General features: G+C 38.1%; 1 protein-coding gene and 1 pseudogene across 5 annotated transcripts in view; one reads left to right on the top strand and one right to left on the bottom strand.

Moving 5' to 3' along the window:
- The window catches only part of LOC128930803 (neuronal acetylcholine receptor subunit alpha-5-like), a 28,116-nt pseudogene extending 8,964 nt beyond the window's left edge, over positions 1 to 19,152 (top strand). The window contains exons 3-5 of the transcript XR_013528804.1: positions 11,830 to 11,939; positions 13,243 to 14,064; positions 16,958 to 19,152. The product of XR_013528804.1 is annotated as a neuronal acetylcholine receptor subunit alpha-5-like (transcript). The remainder of the gene's footprint in view (positions 1 to 11,829; positions 11,940 to 13,242; positions 14,065 to 16,957) is intronic.
- LOC100386657 (uncharacterized) overlaps positions 1 to 20,046 on the bottom strand; it is a 118,253-nt gene that overhangs the window by 32,654 nt on the left and 65,553 nt on the right. For all 4 annotated transcript variants that reach the window (XM_078354910.1, XM_078354908.1, XM_078354911.1 and 1 more), the window contains one exon: positions 1 to 20,046. This exon is cut by the window's left edge and continues 32,653 nt beyond it. The gene's annotated coding sequence lies outside the window, so the exon portion shown is untranslated.

The raw sequence follows: 20,046 nt of genomic DNA, 5'->3' as shown, positions 1-20,046 counted from the left end.
CCTGGGTATGGTGGCATGCACCTGTAGTCTCAGCTACTTGGGAGGCTGAGGCAAGAGAATCACTTGAAGCTAGCAGTCAGAGGTTGCAGTGAGCTGAGATCATGCCACTGCACTCCAGCCTGTCTTGCTCCAGACAGAGCAAGGCTCCATCTCGAAAAAGAAAATAAAAGAATTTTTAAAGACAAAATAAGTTATGGGATAGAAATTAGTGGCACTTATTTTTTTCCATATATTTCCTTTTACTCTTATTTGTTCAGTTAATATGGCCTTAGGTTATTTTCTAGTGTGTCCTTTTATTTCAGCCAAAAAGATAGCCTTTATCATGTATTGCAGAGCAGATCTATTAGTGATAAACTCTGTATAAATTTTTTAAAAATAGAAATGTCTTGGTGTCTCATTTATCTTTGAAAAACATTTTGCTGAAAATAGACTTCTTTGTTGGCTTTTTCTTTTAGCCAAATGGTTAGAAATTTTTCAGCCATTATTCCTTCAAATATTTTTTCTGACCCTTTTCTCTTCCTCTTTTTGCTAGAGTTTCCATGATGCTTGTGATGGCAATTTAGTTATTTCTCATTAGTGTCTTAGGTGTTTCTAATTTTTGTAATTCTCTTTCATCTCTCCTATTCAGGCTAATTTTAAAATTTAATAGACTTAAACCTTGCTAATACTTTTTTTTTCTTTCTTTCTACTCTTATCTGCTGTAGAACCTTTCTGGTAAATTTTTCTTTCAGTGATTTTTATGTTTGACTTTAGATTTTTTGTTTATTTTATAATTGTTTTCTCTGTTGTTACTTTCTATTTGAGGAGACATTATTTTCCTTTTTCTTTGTCTTTTTTATGGTTTATTCTGTTTTTCAGCATATTTAAGTCAGTTGACCTCAAGACTTTGTTTTTTTAAGATGGAGTGTCACTCTTGTTTCCTAGGCTGTAGTACAATGGTATGATCTTGGCTCACCCCAACTTCTGCTTCTCAGGTTCAAGCGATTCTCCTGCCTCAGTCTCCTGAGTAACTAGGATTGCAGGCATGCAACACCACGCCTGACTAATTTTGTATTTTTGGTCAGGCTGGTCTCAAACTGCCAACCTCAGATGATCCACCTGCCTCGGCCTCCCAAAGTGTTCAGATTACAGGCGTGAGTCATGTCACCCAGCCTAAGGACTTTTTTGTCTTTCCATACCCATTCCTAGAATACCTCTAGGAATGTTCCTGTTAATTTGTTATCTTGTTAATGAGTGATAGTTTTTGCCTGCCTTGTGTTTTGCTAGTTTGAAAACTGTACATTTTGATATTATAATATGGTAACTCAGAAATCATTATTTTTAATCCTTTTTCTCATGATTGTTTATATTTGTTTAATGAGATTTTCAAAGCTATTTTTGTAAATATTCTTTGTTGTGTATGGAATAAAAGTTTCTTTTTCATTATCTCAGTGTTCTCTCCAGGGCTTATAATATACATCTTAACTTATTTGTAACTGCTCAATATGTTTACTAACTTAATTTCAGTAAGATATAGAAATGTAGCCCTTATATGGCTTTTATTCTCCTTCTATGAACTGAATGGGTCTCCCTCAAAATTATTATGGTAAAACCTAACTGCCAATATGATTGTATCTGGAGATAAGATTTTTAGGAGGGAATTAAGGCTCAGTAAGTTCAAAAGTGTTGGATGATACTAACATGGAACTGTGGTCTTTTAACAAGAGGAAGAAAATACACTCTCTTTTTCTGTCTCTGTCTCTTTCCTATGAGACAGCAGTAGAAGGTGGCCATCTACAAACCTGGAAGATAGATAAATTAGCAACAGGTTATCTTGATTTTTAAAAAATACATCTGAAATATCTTTATTACTTAAATAACTTTGCTGTGAATAGGATTCTTTGCTGATGGGTTTTGTATTTTAGCACTGGTTCAAAAAAGTTTAAACGGAAGAAATAAAGAAGTTTCACATCAACAAATCAAGATCTAAGAAGGCAATTAAATCAACAAATCAGGACCTAAGAAACTACCTAAGTTGAGCAATGAGATAGTAGGGATGGAAACTGATCATAGATTAAAGTGGGTTTGATAGAGCTAGCAGAATTGTATTTGCAGACATTGAAAGTGTATAAGTAAAGATAGTTCTGACTGAGGCCAATTGAAAGATTTGTTTATTAGCAGATGAGATATGACACATGAGAACACACCTTGCTGAATCTAAACAGGCTAAACTGATGCCCTCTGTCAAGATCCATTGGTTTATGAAAAGAAAAGCTACCATTTTAGCATCCAGTTCTAAATGTTGCTGCCACAATGTGGGTTAAGGTTACAGTTAAAGTTAGTTATATTACAGGTGTAGCTGATAAATGTTACAAAGCAAATAGCTTGACAATTGCCAAAAAGTGAGTGTTCTGATGCTTAGTTTGTACAATTAAACAGCCCTGTGGCTGAAAATAGTAGATGATGCTGAGAGATCAGGTGACAGAGCACACAAACACAGGTGCCTGGAAATTCACATCGAAGTAAGAGCTATGGAGAAAGAAAATGCACATCCTAAACATCAATGTTTATTGCAGTGGAGGTGTTCCTTCTGCCTTTAATAAATATACCATGCCTAATATGTTGCAAGTGAAAACTTACATTTTTCTTTCCCTGCCTTATGTCTTGGTTCAGAGCTCTGTATTTTTATTTTTGTGTTTGTGGTGAAAAGCACTTCTACGTAGGTGCAAAAAAGGGGACATTTTTCTTATCATAACAGAGAAGCTTATAATCTAGCTGTTACCCTGACACCATTGAGAAATTACGAGACCATTGAGGAACATGCATGAATATCATAGGACACTCTGGAACCAGGGGGTTTACATCAAGAAACCCAATATTATGTTCTGTTTATTTATAAGTAAAAAATATTGTTTGACTTCTGTTTTGTTGACAAAACTTAGACCAGACAACCAGCGTGGGCAAAGTTACCATGAAAATGTGATTATATATGACAAAGTTTAAAGCCCATCTGTTCCTCACCTGCTGTTTATCAGGACTTAAGCCTTCGTTTTCTTCTTAATGGCTTCTTTCTAATCTTAATCCCTAGGCTATCCTACTTTTGCAGGTGACATGACAATTATTGGCCTAAATAAAGGGAGATGAGCTCTCAGTATCACTTCCTTATAACATATTGTGGGCATCAACCTACACACAAAGATTCCACTCAGAGACTCATCTGGGTGTCTGTTATTTATCTGCATAAACAGTGAGAGCTTAAGACTCAAGGGGGTGATAGCCTGAGGAAGCATTTTCTCAGTGAGATGTTAGGAGAATTGCTTCTCATAAGCACAGTCTAATTATTACTGAATCACAGCTAACAGCAGAACATTTTTCAAGGTAAAATGCAAATGTACTCATGAGGAAGTAAATTTATAGATTTGTGGAAAGACCTTTATATTTTCATGGTGTTTTATTTGAGTTGAGATTTAATGAATTGGCTACATTACACCTTATTTATGTAAAATTTTGTATTTTAAAACAAATATAAGCCAATTGAGACATTCTTTAGTTAGTGTTCTTTGTTCTTTTTAGTTTGGAGAATGAGTATAATATTTTAGAATTGCTTAAAATTGTGTTAATCGATGTTTGCAATATTTTATAAGTTATCAGAAACCATAAAGATTCTTTTGTTTCACTGTTTTATTAAATTTTTTAATAGATCAGCTTTTTCTGATTACCACATAACTATATAAAAATGTTTGGTATTTATTAAATCTTTGCAGAGTTAATAAAATCTTACCTGAATGGGTACTCATCATAATTTTAAATACTGCATTAAATACTCATCACAATTTTAAATACTGTCTAAATACAATTTTATTGCTGTGTTTTATAAACAAACTGAACTTATAAAATTGGTTTCATATTTGTTTAGGTGAGATTGTTTACTGATAAGAGCAATGATTTACAAAAATATTAAGGATATGGTATTTCCTTTTCAAAAAGGGTTTTCTCATTTCATATCCTATCAGTTCTGAATGTTTAAGTTTATAATTTTATTTTTTTATTTTTTTGGGGGGGCGGACAAAATCTGTCTCACTTTGTGTCCCAGGCTGGAGTGCAGTGACATGGTGTTGGCCCACTACAACCTCCAACTCCATGCTCAGCTAATGCTTTTGTAATTATAGTAGAGACAGGGTTTCACCATGTAGACCAGGCTCATCTGGAAGTCCTGACATCAACTGATCTGCTTGCTTCGGCCTCCAAAAGTGCTGGGGTTACAGGAGTTAGCTACTAGGCCCAGCCAAGTTTGTAATCTATTTAAAACATATATTCACAAATATAACCAGTAAATGTCAAGTTAGCTGTTGAAAGTAGTAAGTTACCTATTTCTACATTTAGTAGAAACAGTGTTCTTTGTGTCTCTGTTTCTTTAAAAATGAAAGATAGGATGAAATTAGGGTAGGTTAAAAACCCCAAATAATGATAGAGATTGTCAGTGGCCCACAATGCCATGAAAATGTCAAAGGCATAACCAATAGTAAACCTCTATGTCCTTGAACGTTAGAATATTTTAGTTCATCTTAAAATTATTTATGATAAGAAGTTCTTCATGTCATGCATTCAGAAGTAAAGTCAGAAGGGAGGAACCGACCTAAACTGATCCTGATAGATGCACCTGAGATACAGAGGACACAGCTGTCTTTCTACCAAACTCAATTTTAGAGACAGTCTTGTCTTCATGTTAGAGTGATGCATGGAGACATGATAGTGCAAAAACTCACAAACTTTAAAAAGTATTAATGCCTAATAGCAGTATACATATTTTCTTTCAAAAATACAAAACTATATTGTGTTTTGTATTCAGGAGGCTGAGACAGGAGAACCATTTGAACCCAGGAGGCAGAGGTTGCAGTGAGTCAAGATTTCACCACTACACTCCAGCCTGGGCAACAGAGTGAGATTATGCAGGGGAAGGCAGCAAATCACACTGCCATGTGTGTACCTATGCAGCAATCCTGCATGTTCTCCACATGTACCCCCAAACCTAAAATGCAGTAGAAAAAAAGAAAAAGAAAAGTAAGGTGGGTGGGGCTTATTCTCAAAGATCTTTCTGGTTGAGGCCATTGGCACACAAATGGTGTAGAACACTGTAGCACTAAATCCTGATTCCAGAAAGAGCTGGGAATTCAGATCTTGATGAATGACCTTATCAAAAAAGGTAGGGTAGATGAGGTGGCACCTGAGCTGGCTTTGTAGCAAGTGTAGGATTTTACATGGCAGAGAGAAAGAGTATTTAAATACAGAGAAACAATATAATCAGGTATATAAGTGATAATATACCTATGTAGGTATATTATCCCTTCTGTAGAGTTGTTTACATTGAAAGATGAATGTTGGAAGCCCTGGCATACAGGCATGGTCTGACTGGATGGTGGAGAAGGTGAGGAGAATCTCTGCACGCCACTTTGTCTTTGCTCCTGCCATGCTTACTTCCTGGGAGAACTTTCCTTCTGGCACTAGCCATTTATTATTCAAGGCCAAATTCATTTGTCCGACCCTTTGTGAAATCTCTCTAGACTCCCTAAGACAGCTTCTTTTGTGCTTAAAATTTTTTTTTGCACTGTAATATGGTGCCCATGACACTCACTGGTACTCGTGCTCTCGCATTTCATCTTCAAAGCTGGGTGAGCTTTATTCCTCGTCTCTGTCCCAGAGCCTAGCATGGTATCTGGTACATAGTAAATGCTGAATGAGTGAGAGATCTGATAGGCAACAACATGGTCAAATCAGCACTTCCAGAAGATCAATAAAAGAGTAATGCACATGGTTTTGAGCAGTGAAAGAGAGACTGGAAGATGGGACACAAGTTAGAGGACTACATAGAAGAAGGAAAAGGGCTTGACCACTGAATATGAAGGGAGGCATCACATTTTGAAGACTAGGTGATTACAGTGGAAGAGTACCACATTTGAAAGACAGTATTCATTGTTATGCAAGGAGGGCAGAGAAGATAAGTTTGATTGTGGCTTGAGGTGTTAATTCCAAAGAAAATATTCACTAGCCTTTGGGAAGTCAAGACTGGCTCTGAGGTGACAGATGACACCAAGGATGTCCATCTGGAATTGCTGGTCTGGAGGTGATTGTTGAAAACTTTGATGAAATTTTTGTTTTTGTTTTTGCCCTCACCTCTCACCTCCCACTTTGATGAGTTTTTAAAGTCAGTGGGAATAGCAGGAAACAAATTCTTAAGGATCATTTATAGAAAGTATAGAAGGAAGGGCTAATGAAGTATAGAAGTTGGGGAAGGGTTGTTTTTTGAGAGAAGAGCCCAGGAAATGAAATGTCAGTGACTAAGAAAGGACAAGATTACTGGAATCAAGGGAGATGCAGGCTGAAGGCCCCGGAGATGGAGAATAGAAACTTCACTGAATTGTGTCTGAGCTGTTTTAGGTTCCTTTTATCACTAAGCTACCTGGAATCATATTTCGTAGATTAGTGCCTTATTTCCCACATTTTCTGTCTATTTTTTAAAAATCTCATTTTTGGCTTGTTTTTTTTTTTAAGATAAAATCTTTCTTTTATTTTTTTTAAGACAGAGTCTTGTGGTGGCGTGATCTCAGCTCACTGCAACCTCCACCTCCCAGGTTTAAGCAATTCTCTGCCTCAGCCTCCTGATTAGCTGGGATTACACGTGTGTGCCACCATGCCTGGCTAATTTTTGTATTTTTAGAAAAGGTTTCACTATCTTAGTCAGGCTGGTCTTGAACTCCTGACCTTGTGATCCACCCACCTCAGCCTCCCAAAGTGCTGGGATTGCAGGTGTGAGCCACTGTGCCCACCCAAGATAAAATTTTTTTTAATAAATGGTGTTGAGAAAACTGGCTAGCCATGTGCAGAAAGCAGAAACTGGACCCCTTCCTGACACCTTACACTAAAATTAGCTCCAGATGGATTAAAGACTTAAACATAAGACCTAACACCATAAAAGCCCTAGAAGAAAATCTAGGCAAAACCATTCAGGACATAGGAGTAGGCAAGGACTTCATGACCAAAACACCAGAAGCATTGGCAACAAAAGCCAAAATAGACAAATGGGACCTAATCAAACTCCACAGCTTCTGCACGGCAAAGGAAACAGTCATTAGAGTGAATCAGCAACCAACAGAATGGGAAAAAATTTTTGCAGTTTACCCATCTGACAAAGGGCTGATATACAGAATTTACAAAAAACTCAAACAGGTTTACAGGAAAAAAACAAGCCCATTTAAACATGGGCAAAGAATATGAACAGACACTTTACAAAAGAAGACATACATGAGGCCAACAAACATGAAAAAATGCTCATCATCTCTGGTCATCAGAGAGATGCAAATCAAAACCACATTGAGATACCATCACACGCTAGTTAGAATGGCGATTATTAAAAAATCTGGAGACAGCAGATGCTGGAGAGAATGTGGAGAAATAGGAACACTTTTACACTGTTGGTGGGAGTGTAAATTAATTCAACCATTGTGGAAGACAGTGTGGCGATTCCTCACGGGCCTAGAAATAGAAATTCCATTTGACCCAGCAATCCCATTACTGGGTATATATCCAAAGGACTATAAATCATTCTACTATAAGGACACATGCACCCGAATGTTCATTGCAGCACTGTTTACAATAGCAAAGACCTGGAACCAACCCAAATGCCCATCGATGATAGACTGGACTGGGAAAATGTGGCACATATACACCATGGAATATTATGCAGCCATCAAAAATGATGAGTTCGTGTCCTCTGTAGGGACATGGATGAACCTGGAGAACATCATTCTCAGCAAACTGACACAAGAACCGAAAATGAAATATCGCATGTTCTCACTCATAGGTGGATGATGAACAATGAGAACACATGGACACAGGGAGGGGAGCACTACACACTGGGATCTATTGGGGAGAATAGGGGAGGGACAGCAGGGGAGGGAATTGGGGAGAGAGCGCATGGGGAGAAATGCCAGATATGAGTGAATGGAAGGCAGCAAATCAAACTGCCACGTGTGTACCTATGCAACTATCTCGCATGTTCTTCACATGTACCCCAAAACTTAATGCAATAAAAAAAACATAAAAATCTTTTTAAAAATAATATTATCCCTAAAACTCTTCTGCTGTATTTATGTGTGTAGTTAACAGTTTTTCATTTATTTGTGGTTTCCTCCTGGGGATTATCCTACATTTGTCCATCCTCAGTTTCATTTTTGTTACACCATCCATTGTGCCAAGCACATTATAGATGCTTGGAAGGTATTTGAGGTCACATTAAATGAGGCGGTATCCCTGATGGTAATGGCTGACAACCACATTTTCGGAGCCATTTGAGAACCTATAGATTATTCTTTTATCTGTGTTGTTGTTGAAAATGCTAAGTATTGCTGGGAGCTGAATTTATGTGTGTGTGCACATTTTTCTGAGGAAAGAGCCTATAATTTTTATTAGATTCTCAAAGATGACCTACTGCCCATCATGGGTAATATGTTTACCAGAACTTTCCTAATTGTAAACGCCTCTGTTTAGAACTTTTGCCTAACAGGCATATTCAGATACAGGAATCAGCAGTTATTTTGGATGGTGTGTGACCAGGGCAGACAATAGAGTTGATAAGGTGAGGTTTAGATTTAGGAAATTGGAGTTCTAAAATCAGTTCTACCACTGATTGGTGGTGTGACTTCAGGCAAGTTTCCCCTCTTGGCCAGTTTCTATATCTTAAAACTACAGTGTTTTAATCATGGAAAATTGGTCTTTGGAACTGCACAGTCAGAGAGATGGCTGTGATACATTTCTCCATACTTATTCTCTTTATGCAGGGACCTCACGGAGCTGCCTGCATCCCCAGGGGTTTGCTTCCTTCTGATCTCTTCCTTTGTCCTGGGTCACTCGTTGTTGGGATGGAATAAGGAATAGGTCACTTCCGTATAGCTGAGCTATTAATATTTATTTAACCTCTGTCTTCTCCCCAACTGCCTCATTCTTCTGTGAGTCTCTGTGCATAGAATTGTATCCTATACATAATATATTTTTGGCTGGTGATTATGGATCTTTTATTGATTCTCCTGGCTCCATAATATTTAGTAAAATTTAGTGGAAGAAGCATACTTTAATTAGACCTTGAATATTTTGTAAAGGACTGGCACAGCAAAGACATGAGAGCAGAGACGTGTAAGTGAGAAGTACTAAGGACCTCCAGTTCTCTATAAAAGTAGGCATAAAAAGCTTTATCAAATTGGCATGCAAGGCTTTGACCTCAATATTTTTTTTTCTTTATTTTTCGAGATGGAGTCTCACTCTGTTGCCCAGGCTGGAGTGCCGTGGCATGATCTTGGCTCACTGCAATCTTGGCCTCCTGGGTTCAAATAGTTGTTGTGCCTCAGCTTCCTGAATAGCTGGGATTACAGACATGTGTCACCACACCTGGCTAATTTTTTCTATTTTAGTGTAGATGGGGTTTCATCATGTTGGCTCAGTTGGTCTCATATTCCTGCCCTCAAGTGATCCACCCCTACTTGGCCTCCCAGTGTGCTGGGATTGTAGGCATGAGCCACTGTGCCCAGCACCCAATATTGTTTCTATGTAGTAGATCAACAAGGAGATTCAGATTCCTGCCTCAGAAGAGGCAAATGACTGTAAGAGATGTCCCTCAGGAATGTACAGAAATATTGTATCTCACTGATTGTAAGAAGCACACTTTTCTGCATTTTAACACCTCTGAAACCATGATGTGTGTTAAATTCATGGCAGCTTGCAATTTGTTGATAGCCTTTTTTCTCCTCTTAGTGTTATGCACATAAAATAACACAGTGCTTATATCTTAGACTGGATCTTAAATTTGAGGAAGTATAGTAGATGAGTTGATGAATGTTAAATGTAAAAATGCCAAAGGTATGTCTTAGTGTAGTTTATCTGAAATAGAGTGTGTTGAGAGGAATAATGTGAAATTAGGCTGGAAGAAAGATCGTAGCTTTCTAGAGAACCAGACTGATGAACCAAATGTGGGTACTATGTGAAGAGTGTTTAGATAACCATGTGAAATTTATTATTTAAAGGATTGTTTCTGTAAGTGAAATAATAAACCTAAAATTTTCATTTTATAAAGGATGAGAAAAATCAGTTAATGACAACAAGTGTCTGGTTGAAACAGGTATGTATAAAATTCAAACAGGCACCAATTAGTGACTGGGATACCTATTTTTGTTATAAGTCTCATAGCAGAAATACAAGAATATGGATATTTGTGAATATGAATGAATATGTGCCTTGGTGGGTTGGCAGGATACAGAAAGATGAGGGTAGATGGAGTTCTTGTATTTATTCAGCCAATATTTTTTGGAGTGCCTACTATGTGCCATTCACTGTTATGGGCACTGGGGAAACAGCAGTGAACAAAACAGAAAACTGTGCTGTATTCATCTGTTCTCATACTGCCATAAGGGCTGGGTAATTTATAAAGGAAAGAGTTTTAATGGACTCACAGTTCAACGTAGCTAGGGAGGCCTCACAATGTTAATCGAAGGTGAAGGAGGAGCAAAAGCACGTCGGTCTTAAATGGCGCCGGGCAAGAGAGTGTGCAGGGGAACTGCCCTTTATGAAACCATCAGATCTCATGAGACTTACTATCACAAGAACAGCACAGGGAAAACCTTCCCCGATGATACAGTTGCCTCTCACTGGATTCCTCCTACAACATGGGGGGATTATGGAAACTACAATTCAGGATGAGATTGGTGGAGGGGGACAAGCCAAACCATATCAGCTGCCCTCATGGAACTTCATCCTAGTGGGGGAAAAATAAACAAGTTGTATTATTACCGTAGAAGCTGATAAGCTTGGGGGAAAACATACTGGGAAAGAAACTAGGGAGTATTGGGGGGCTGTACTTCTAAAGACGGTGGTCAGAGAAAGCAGCATGGAGAAGTTAGTGTCTGAACAAAGGTTTGGAGGAGAAAAAGCAAGCCATGTGTGTATCTGGGGAGAAGGGTTTCAGCAGCAGGACCTGCAAGTGTACAGGTTCCGAGGCTGCTGTGCACCTAGTGTGTTTAAGCATTTGCAAGGCCGCCAGTGTGGCTAGTGGTGAGAGAGCCATTGGGGAGGGCAGTGTAGGAGATGGGATCAAATGAGCAGGAAGAGGCTGGTGGAGTAGCAGCTGCTTATAGGCCACTACAAGGATTCTGAATCTGAGGGGGAAATGGGCAAAAATGAAATGAATTATTTTTATGTAGACAATCCCTTTTATATAAAGGACTTCCGTTCTTTTCTGGACCACCATACATGTGTCCTAACTCCTGTTGAGCACTTCCTTTTGTTTTTCCTTTATCATCTCTAACCCCAAACTTTTGAAGGCATATACACTTTTCTCAGGGTACAGCCCCTAAGTTGATCACAGAACTGTAACTGCATGGAGCCAGGGCAAGGTGTTGAAATATGCAGAATGTGCAATAAATTTAACTCCCTTTTGCATGAACCAGGACAGCCAAATTGGGTGGCAATATGTCTGGATAAAAGAATGGTTCCCTTGAACCTGGATGTGAAGTGCCTGTGACTTCTGGCCTGGATATAGTCAGTTGGTGAAAGAAAAGTCGCTGAGCAGAGCTGTGAACACACCTGGCTCTGGTTCTTGCCTGTGTCTCACAGGGACCATGGCGAGAACCACCACCAGAGAGGACAGGGTGATCTGGTGTCCATAAGAAAGACAGGGAGGTGAGTGTTCTCTATTAGGGGTAGAGATGATCTCACATCCACAATTTCTGATGCAACAAAGAAGTGTAGCATTCACTACTTCTGATTATTACTTTTATTGAAACTGAGGCAGATTTCTTTGTTTTAAAGGAATGGATAGATGTAAAATTAAGATGGAACCCTGAGGACTGTGGTGGAATAAAAGTCATACATGTTGCTTCAGACTCTGTCTAGACACCCAACATCATTTTGTTTGATAAGTAAGTTATATTCTAAATTTAGTTTTGTATTTTTGAAAGAAAACATGTATACTGCTATTAGGCACTAATACTTTTTCTTCCTTCTGAAAATTGATGAGGTATAAAAGTCAAATGACATGACCACATGTGCTGGGTGTGATGACATGTTTACAGATGAGGAAAGATCACAGAGTTTGCATGAGGGTGGCACAGGGGGTCACACCAAGGGGACTGATGGCTCCATTTACCCTTTCATTTACTAGACTACATATTTGGTGGACTCTAGATTGTTTGGGTATATATTTTTTACACCATTGAGGTCATATTTCATGTCAAATATGCATCCTTCTAATTGTGTTTAAATGCTGTATTGTTTTCCCACAATGAGGAAATTGTTAATTATTAATTCAGAGGCATCCTACCTAGGTGTGTTTTGAGGATTTTTTTTTTTTTTAACTTAGGGAGAGGATAGTTCTGGGTACCATTTTTTTTTTTCTAAGACCACTGCTGGGCAAAACTAGGAATTTGTGCTAATCTTAAAGCATTTTGTCTGATTCGAAAGAAGGTGTTTGGCATGAGGACAGAGCAACTGCTACACAAAAATATTTTTAATCTTTTGACACCCTGTACCTTCATGCTTCTTAAGTAATAAACAAAGCTTGTAAGGACACACGCAGCTTCTTGGAGCATCATTTTATTTTCAGTAGTTGAAAATATTTTAGTATTAAACATGAATGTATCACATAACGGTGTGCAAAAGCCACATGAATTTGAAGACGAAGAACAATATTTTAAAGAAATCTTATGTTGGTGGTGTGCTAGACTTCTCCAGTATATGAACTCACTTGGTGGGAGAGCTTGAGAGGCACAGCTGCTTTTCAGGGCCATGCCTAGCTTGGTGTTGATGGTCTTTTCTCATCAAAGTAAAGAGCGGCCAGTATTTGTGATGAAGGAGGAAGAGCACTGTGCAACGAGTCTAGGAATGCGGATTCAGGTTTTGGCTGTATGCGTGCCCATTGTGTAAATAGCCTGAGTCTATTTTGTAAGGTGAGGTCCTTTCAATCAGTAGAATCTCAGAGTGCTGTGAAATAGAGATTTGTCAGTCCTGGAGTATTTGCAGAAAATGGGGTTCAGTTCTAGTAGTTAGACATTTAAGGAAGATATTCCAGAGGAGGGTCCCCGTGCATAGCAGGTATATCTTATCTGAACTATAGTTACTTAAAAATTATTTCATGCGATTAGTGATAGGCCTGCTTTTATATTAGGCTTCTATTAATACAATTCATGGTGTGTTGTTATTGTATATGTGTGTATTTTACCACAGATGGACGTTTTGAAGGGACCAGTATGAAAACAGTTATCAGATACAATGGCTCTGTCACCTGGACTCCACCGGCAAACTAAAAAAGTTCCTGTACCATCGATGTCACATTTTTCCCATTTGATCTACAGAACTGTTCCATGAAATTTGATTCTTGGACTTAGAATGGTTTGCAGGTTGATATAATTCTAGAGGACCAAGATGTAGACAAGAGAGATTTTATTGATAATAGAGAATGGGAGATGGTGAGCACAATGGGGAGCAAAGAAAACAGAACTAACAGCTGTTGCTGGTATCCGCATCTCACTTACTCATTTGTAATCAAGCGCCTGCCTTTCTTTTATACCTTGTTTCTTATAATACCCTGTATCAGGCTCTCATTTTTTTACTGTACTTGTCTTCTATCTTCCTTCAAATGAAGGTGAAAAGATTTGTCTCTGCACGTCAGTTCTTGTCTCTTTGACTGTCTTTCCGCTGGTTATTGAAGAGATCACACCCTCATCTTCAAAAGTCATACCTCTGATTGGAGAGTATCTGGTATTTACCATGATTTTTGTGACACTGCAAATTATGGTAACCGTCTTCGCTGTCAATATTCACCATTCTTCAACACATAATGCCATGGCACCTTGGGTGCACAAGATATTTCTTCACAAGCTTCCCAAACTGCTTTGCATGAGAAGTCATGTGGATAGGTACTTCATTCAGAAGCAGCAAACTGAGAGTGGTAGTGGATCAAAATCTTCTAGAAGCACAATGGCAGCTGCACGTGATTCTATTCGCTACATTACAAGACACATCATGAAGGAAAATGATGTCCATGAGGTCTGTGATGTGTATTTGCAAATGCAGATCTGCTTCCATTCTAAGTTCAGAAGTTACTTTCATTACTTTTGGCAGAGTAAAAAGCATGATCTTTAAGTAAGACTAAGCATAAATGGAGGGCCAGAACTGTTGATAGAATTTTCTATAAAAGAGCTTTACTAAGGTTTGTTTCAGTTAAAACACCTGCAAAATTGGGCATCTACACAAATCTCACTTCTCCATTTCCCTCATCAGCATCTTGAATGACTCCAGAGAAAATTTAGTGTTATGTATTCTAAGGAATAATAATCCTGCCATATTTCTTGGCTCTGACATAATGAATTATTTTAAATTTGGAAGGTGAGGGCAGTAGGTGTACTGTTTTAATTTTGTCTTAGTAACTTTGTTTCTAAATTGTGATTTTCTGCAGGCAGAACAAGGTTATAATAGTTAATGCAGTTATCAAAAGTTCTTTTAGGGCAGGCACAGTGGCTTCACACCTGTAACTCTAGCACTTTGGGAGGTCAAGAAGAGCAGATTATTTGAGGTCAGGAGTTCGAGACCAACCTAACCAACATGGTGAAACCCTGTCTCTACTGAAAATACAAAACAATTAGCTGGGCATGGTGGTGCATGCCTGTAGTCCCAGCTTCTCTGGAGGCTGAGGCAGTAGAATCACTTGAACCCGGAAGGTGGAGGTTGCAGTGGATCAGCATCGTGCCATTGCACCCCAGCCTGGGTGACAGAGTGAGGCCCCATCTCAAAAAAAAAAAAATTCTTTTTTTTTTTGAGATGGAGTTTCGCTCTTGTTACCCAGGCTGGAGTGCAATGATGCGAACTCGGCTCACTGACACCTCCGCCTCCTGGGTTCAGGCAATTCTCCTGCCTCAGCCTCCTGAGTAGCTGGGATTACAGGCACACGCCACCGTGCCCAGCTAATTTTTTTTGCATTTTCAGTAGAGACGGGGTTTTCACCATGTTGACCAGGATGGTCTTGATCTCTTGACCTCGTGATCCACCCACCTCGGCCTCCCAAAGTGCTGGAATTACAGGCTTGAGCCACCGCGCCCGGTCAAAAATTCTTTTAAAGAATGAGCCTAATGTGAGATTTATAATATTGCCAGTATATTTTTCTAAAATGAATATTTTTGTTCATTTTTAAGAGAATGTTAGGAAAATTAAGGGAAGGTGTTCTTATGCGTTACGTATTATATATCAGAGGATTCATATGAAGCTTAGTAGTAGTGTTTACTGTGCCTTTCTTTCTATGGTGTATTTTAAACCTGTGACTATAGTAATATTCTCCCAATTGAATGTACATTAAAATTATGTTAACTATAATTTGTAAAGCTATTTAAAATGAAAAAATTTTCATCAAGTATGAGGAGATAAGAATGAATTTGGCAAAATAACAGCCTTTTCCCCAAAAGGGGTATTTGATGTATATATTTTTAAAAACTTTTTTTGTTCATATTTCAATGATTTAATTTCAGTAAGACATTTCTTTTTTATTATACTATTTATTTATTTCAGTAGGTTTTTGGAAAACGTGGTATTTGTTCACATGCATAAGTTCTTTTCATGGTGACTGCTGAGACTTTGGTGCACCCATCATAAAAACTTTTAATGCTCTGGATTTGTGAAGTATCTATTCGGTGGTAGCATAATTAAATTAGTTTATAAGGTTTGGAGCTATCAATTAAGTTTTTAAAAGTACATATATTTGTTAGATAATGGTTTAAACTGAGATGGAATTTAATAAATGTCTGCAAAGTATCATGCAAAAGGGTCATGGCTCATACTACTAGGACCAGGGAGGTGGGATTTATTTTCAGAGGAAAACTTGGAAGCAGAGAAGTAATAGAATGTTTACAATGCCCTAAATTATAAATTATCCTACCGCTTGAAGCACAGTTCCTATAGAGGACACCATCCTTCAAAGAAGCTCACTCCTGGTCAAAGAAATGGCGCTATAGAAAGGGGGGGCACTGCTGCTCAGTGGCCTGGCTCAGCCTGCTCTTTCCTTGTGGTGGCTCTGACCGGCTGAACTGGCTCTTTACTAAAGCTGGCTCCAGGGAAGACTGGTCTGTGCTCATGAAATTTGACTGAAGTGGTCCCTACGAAATCCAAAAATAATAAGGTGTGTATGTGGGAAGATGAACAGCTTTCTAATGTGTATTATTCTGAACAAACTTTTTTTTCTTTTGAGATGGAGTTTTGCTCTTGTTGCCCAGGCTGGATTGCAGTGGCACAATCTTGGCTCACTACAACCTCCGCTTCCCAGGTTCAAGTGATTCTCCTGCCTCAGCCTCCCGAGTAGCTGGGATTACAGACACCCGCCACCATACCCGGCTAATTTTTTGTATTTTAAGTAGGGACGGGGTTTCACCATGTTGGACAGGCTGGTTTCAAACTCCTAACCTCAAGTGACCCACCCGCCTCAGCCTCCCAAAGTGCTGGGATTACAGGCGTGAGCCACCACACCCAGCCTTTGAATGAACTTTTAATTTGGCATGAAAGTAACCTCAGGCTAGAGTCTCTCAGAGTATTAAAATAAGTAAATACTACTGGGCAAGAATAAGTAGCAAAAATAACTATAGTAAGAATATTTTTAAATTTATTGTAAAATATTCAAGTAGTCTATTTTAATTTTTATTTTAAAATCTATCAAACTAGACCACTTGTAATAGATTACGAGTTGATGAGAACATATTTTGTAGTCTCTTTTAAAGCTTATATCTATAATAGACCATCAGGCTAGTGTCTGTCCCTGAACTGAGTATAGGGTCACTTCCCAGTTAGGGACAGTAACAGGGGCAGAGACTGTTTGGCTTCTAACTCAGCATGTTTGTTATATCTTAAAACATATACACAATTTACAATTGTTTAATGTGTTGTTATTTTTTTATAGCAGGTTGTTGAAGACTGGAAATTCATAGCCCAGGTTCTTGATTGGATGTTTCCGTGGACTGTTCTTTTCGTTTCAATTGTTGGATCTCCTGAGCTTTTTGCTCCTATAATTTATAAATGGGCAAATATAATAGTACCAGTTCATGTCAGAAATGCAAATAAGTGAAGCCTCCTGAGGGACTAAAGTGTACATTTAGGTAACACACATATATCTTATGGCATCTACAAAATTATGAAAATGTAAGTTATGTGTTAAATTTGGGGTGAGCTTTAACAGATTAATAGTTGCTAACCTCAATATGTGTTAATAGATGATCCATTAGAACAGTTGCCTGTATGAATGAATAACTGATGAGATAACATTTGATCTAAAAATAGCAGCAAAATATTATCCAAACTGTACTAGTGAAAAATCTAGTATTTGTATTCTGGCAAAAAGTACTAATTTATAATCAACAGTAAAGCTCATCCTTTGACTGTGCTGGAAAATTCCAGTTGTATTTGAAGACTGATTTTAAAATGTTTCTGCATTTGATAAAGGTACATACACTTCATGTACTCACCGAGTAACAGCTAATCTTTAATATTATACTGCTATATTTAAGAAGCTGACTACTTGATATAATAATTACTTAATGTGATGCTGCTTTTCCATAACGAACATTTTTAAAATAAATGAAAAACAGGAACTGGGAACCTCCTTAAGACTTACTTTATCTTTAGATGCTTTAACTGAATAATTACAGTGTTAACTATTTTTGTAGCTTAACTTCCACTGTAAAGTCATACATTAGACAACTCCTGTGGACACCCAGTAGCATATCCTTAACATTAATGTAAATCCTCTTGTCCATATTTCCCATGATTAATAGAACCATCTTCCATGTAAACTGTGGTGGTATCTCTTTATCCATGATCTTAGAATAGTCAGTCCACTACAATTACATGAACCCATTTAGAAAAACATATTTAGGGCTGGGCACAATGGCTCACACCTGTAATCCCAGCACTTTGGAAAGCCGAGGCAGATGGATCACCTGAGGTTAGGAGTTTGAGACTGGCCTGGCCAACATGGTGAAACCCTGTTTCTACTAAAAATACAAAAATTTAGCCAGGTGTGGTATTGGGTGCCTGTAGTCCCAGCTACTCAGAAGACCGAGGCAAGAGAATCGCTGGAACTCAGGAGGTGGAGGTTGCAGTGAGCTGAGACTGTACCATTGTACTCCAACCTGGACAACAAGAGTGAAACGCCATCTCAAAAAATGAAATAAATAAAAAAACATTCAGGTCTAAAGCATTCTGTGAGAAAACAATCTTCCAAGATTAAAGATGGTATTCTAATTTGGTAAGCACACTGTTATATACCTGTAATATTTCAATTTTCTCTTCTTCATTCTAACACTTACAATAATAGAATCTTAGAGTTGCAAGGGCCTTTAGATGTAATCAATAGTCTATTACTAGTACAGCATAAATGATTCAGTATAGTATAATGTAACAGACAAAACGGTTAAATTTGACCTCCAAACGCCACCACTTCAGATGTGACCAGGTAGAAAATGGACAGAAACCTTGCATTCAATTTAGAACTGTTAGCTGTCGAGATAACAAACACCTTATTTATTTGTAGTGAGTAACCTATCTAAGTACAAAGAGCGTTCAAGCCAACGCTCTTTGGAAGGCAGAGGAGACCTTGTCTAATTTGCATTTTATTGTAGGCAGGTGTTTAATGCCATTTAATGAAAGCCTGGTGTCATGAATTTAAATTGCTAGCTACCTTAGCTTCTATACATCCCTGACCCTTCTTACACTCCCATTGCTGTGACTTCAGATTTTTATGCATTTATTTGTTTTGAGACAAAGTCTCACTTTGTCGCCCAGTCTCTCTAATGAAAACAGAGAGATTTTATTACCAGAAAGATGTTAATATTATTCTTCAAAAAGAAAAATGTTTTCCATATTAAGGCCTAAAAATCAAAGTAAAAAAAGACACTCATAACATATGGGAATATCTATCATGTATATTAAACTAAAAAAAAAAAAAAAAAAACAGAATTGGCAGCATTAGTTTCAAAAGTATGTAGACATATTGAAAGTGTAAATTCATACATTTAATTTAAATTAGATAGCAAGCTCTGTACTACTGAAATAATTTGGTGACAGAATTATCTGTTTTTAATAAAATAACTTGTTAACCTGTCTCAGTCAGCATCACATTGATTATCCCTTTATCAGATCTGAGTAGCACCAAAGGACTGAAAGTGGCATATATATTGCGCACAAGCCTCTGGAAACCCAAAACAACAGGGTCATATGCACCTATCAGGGTTGCGGTGAATGAGATGATGAAATCAACCCAATAGATGATGCAAAGTAACTCACTGGCAGCAGGATGGTCTGAGTGGCACTTTTCTCTGGGGACAGTCTTGGGGAGAGGCTGGTGCTATGAAAGTACTGGATTATTTCTGGTACCTAAACAAAAGAACCACTATATATGTACTTGACAGCAACACTATTCCTATAAGAAATACATTTCTGCATAATTACAGAATAAGGAACAGTCTGCTGATGATGGAGTTCATGATGGAAAAGCGAACAGCATTTACTGATATGCAGAAGATTGCTCAGGGTCGCATTGGAAGAAGCCATAGCGTACAAGATAAGATTGCTATTGAAAAAGAAGAAAACATAAAAAGAACAAGAAATGGCAGGTGAAAATGGTAGAATTATAGTTAAATCTCACCACCAAAGAGCTGCTGGGGCTGATGATTATGGCTTGAAGCACACTCAGGAGGCAGGTAGTGCAGATGGAGAAACTTCATATCACCTTGTTCGATAGAAAAACACTTCACACTTGAAATCATTCAGAAAATACAGTGACTCAAACAGACCTGGAGCCAACAATGACACCTTAGCGAGAAGCATCACTGTGGATGAGGGCCACATGATATATGGCCAGGTCAGTGGGCTTAGGCCTGCATTACAGGAAAAGTGTAATGACGTGGAAGAAAATGAGGAAGCTGATGGTTGAGATTCCAATGCCAGCTTGAAAAAAGGCATTTTTCAATGAAAACATAAGTAGAATGTAATAGT

Source organism: Callithrix jacchus, chromosome 17 (assembly GCF_049354715.1).
Source record: "Callithrix jacchus isolate 240 chromosome 17, calJac240_pri, whole genome shotgun sequence".
Lineage (NCBI taxonomy): Eukaryota > Metazoa > Chordata > Mammalia > Primates > Cebidae > Callithrix > Callithrix jacchus.
This window is presented reverse-complemented; position numbering and strand designations above follow the sequence as displayed.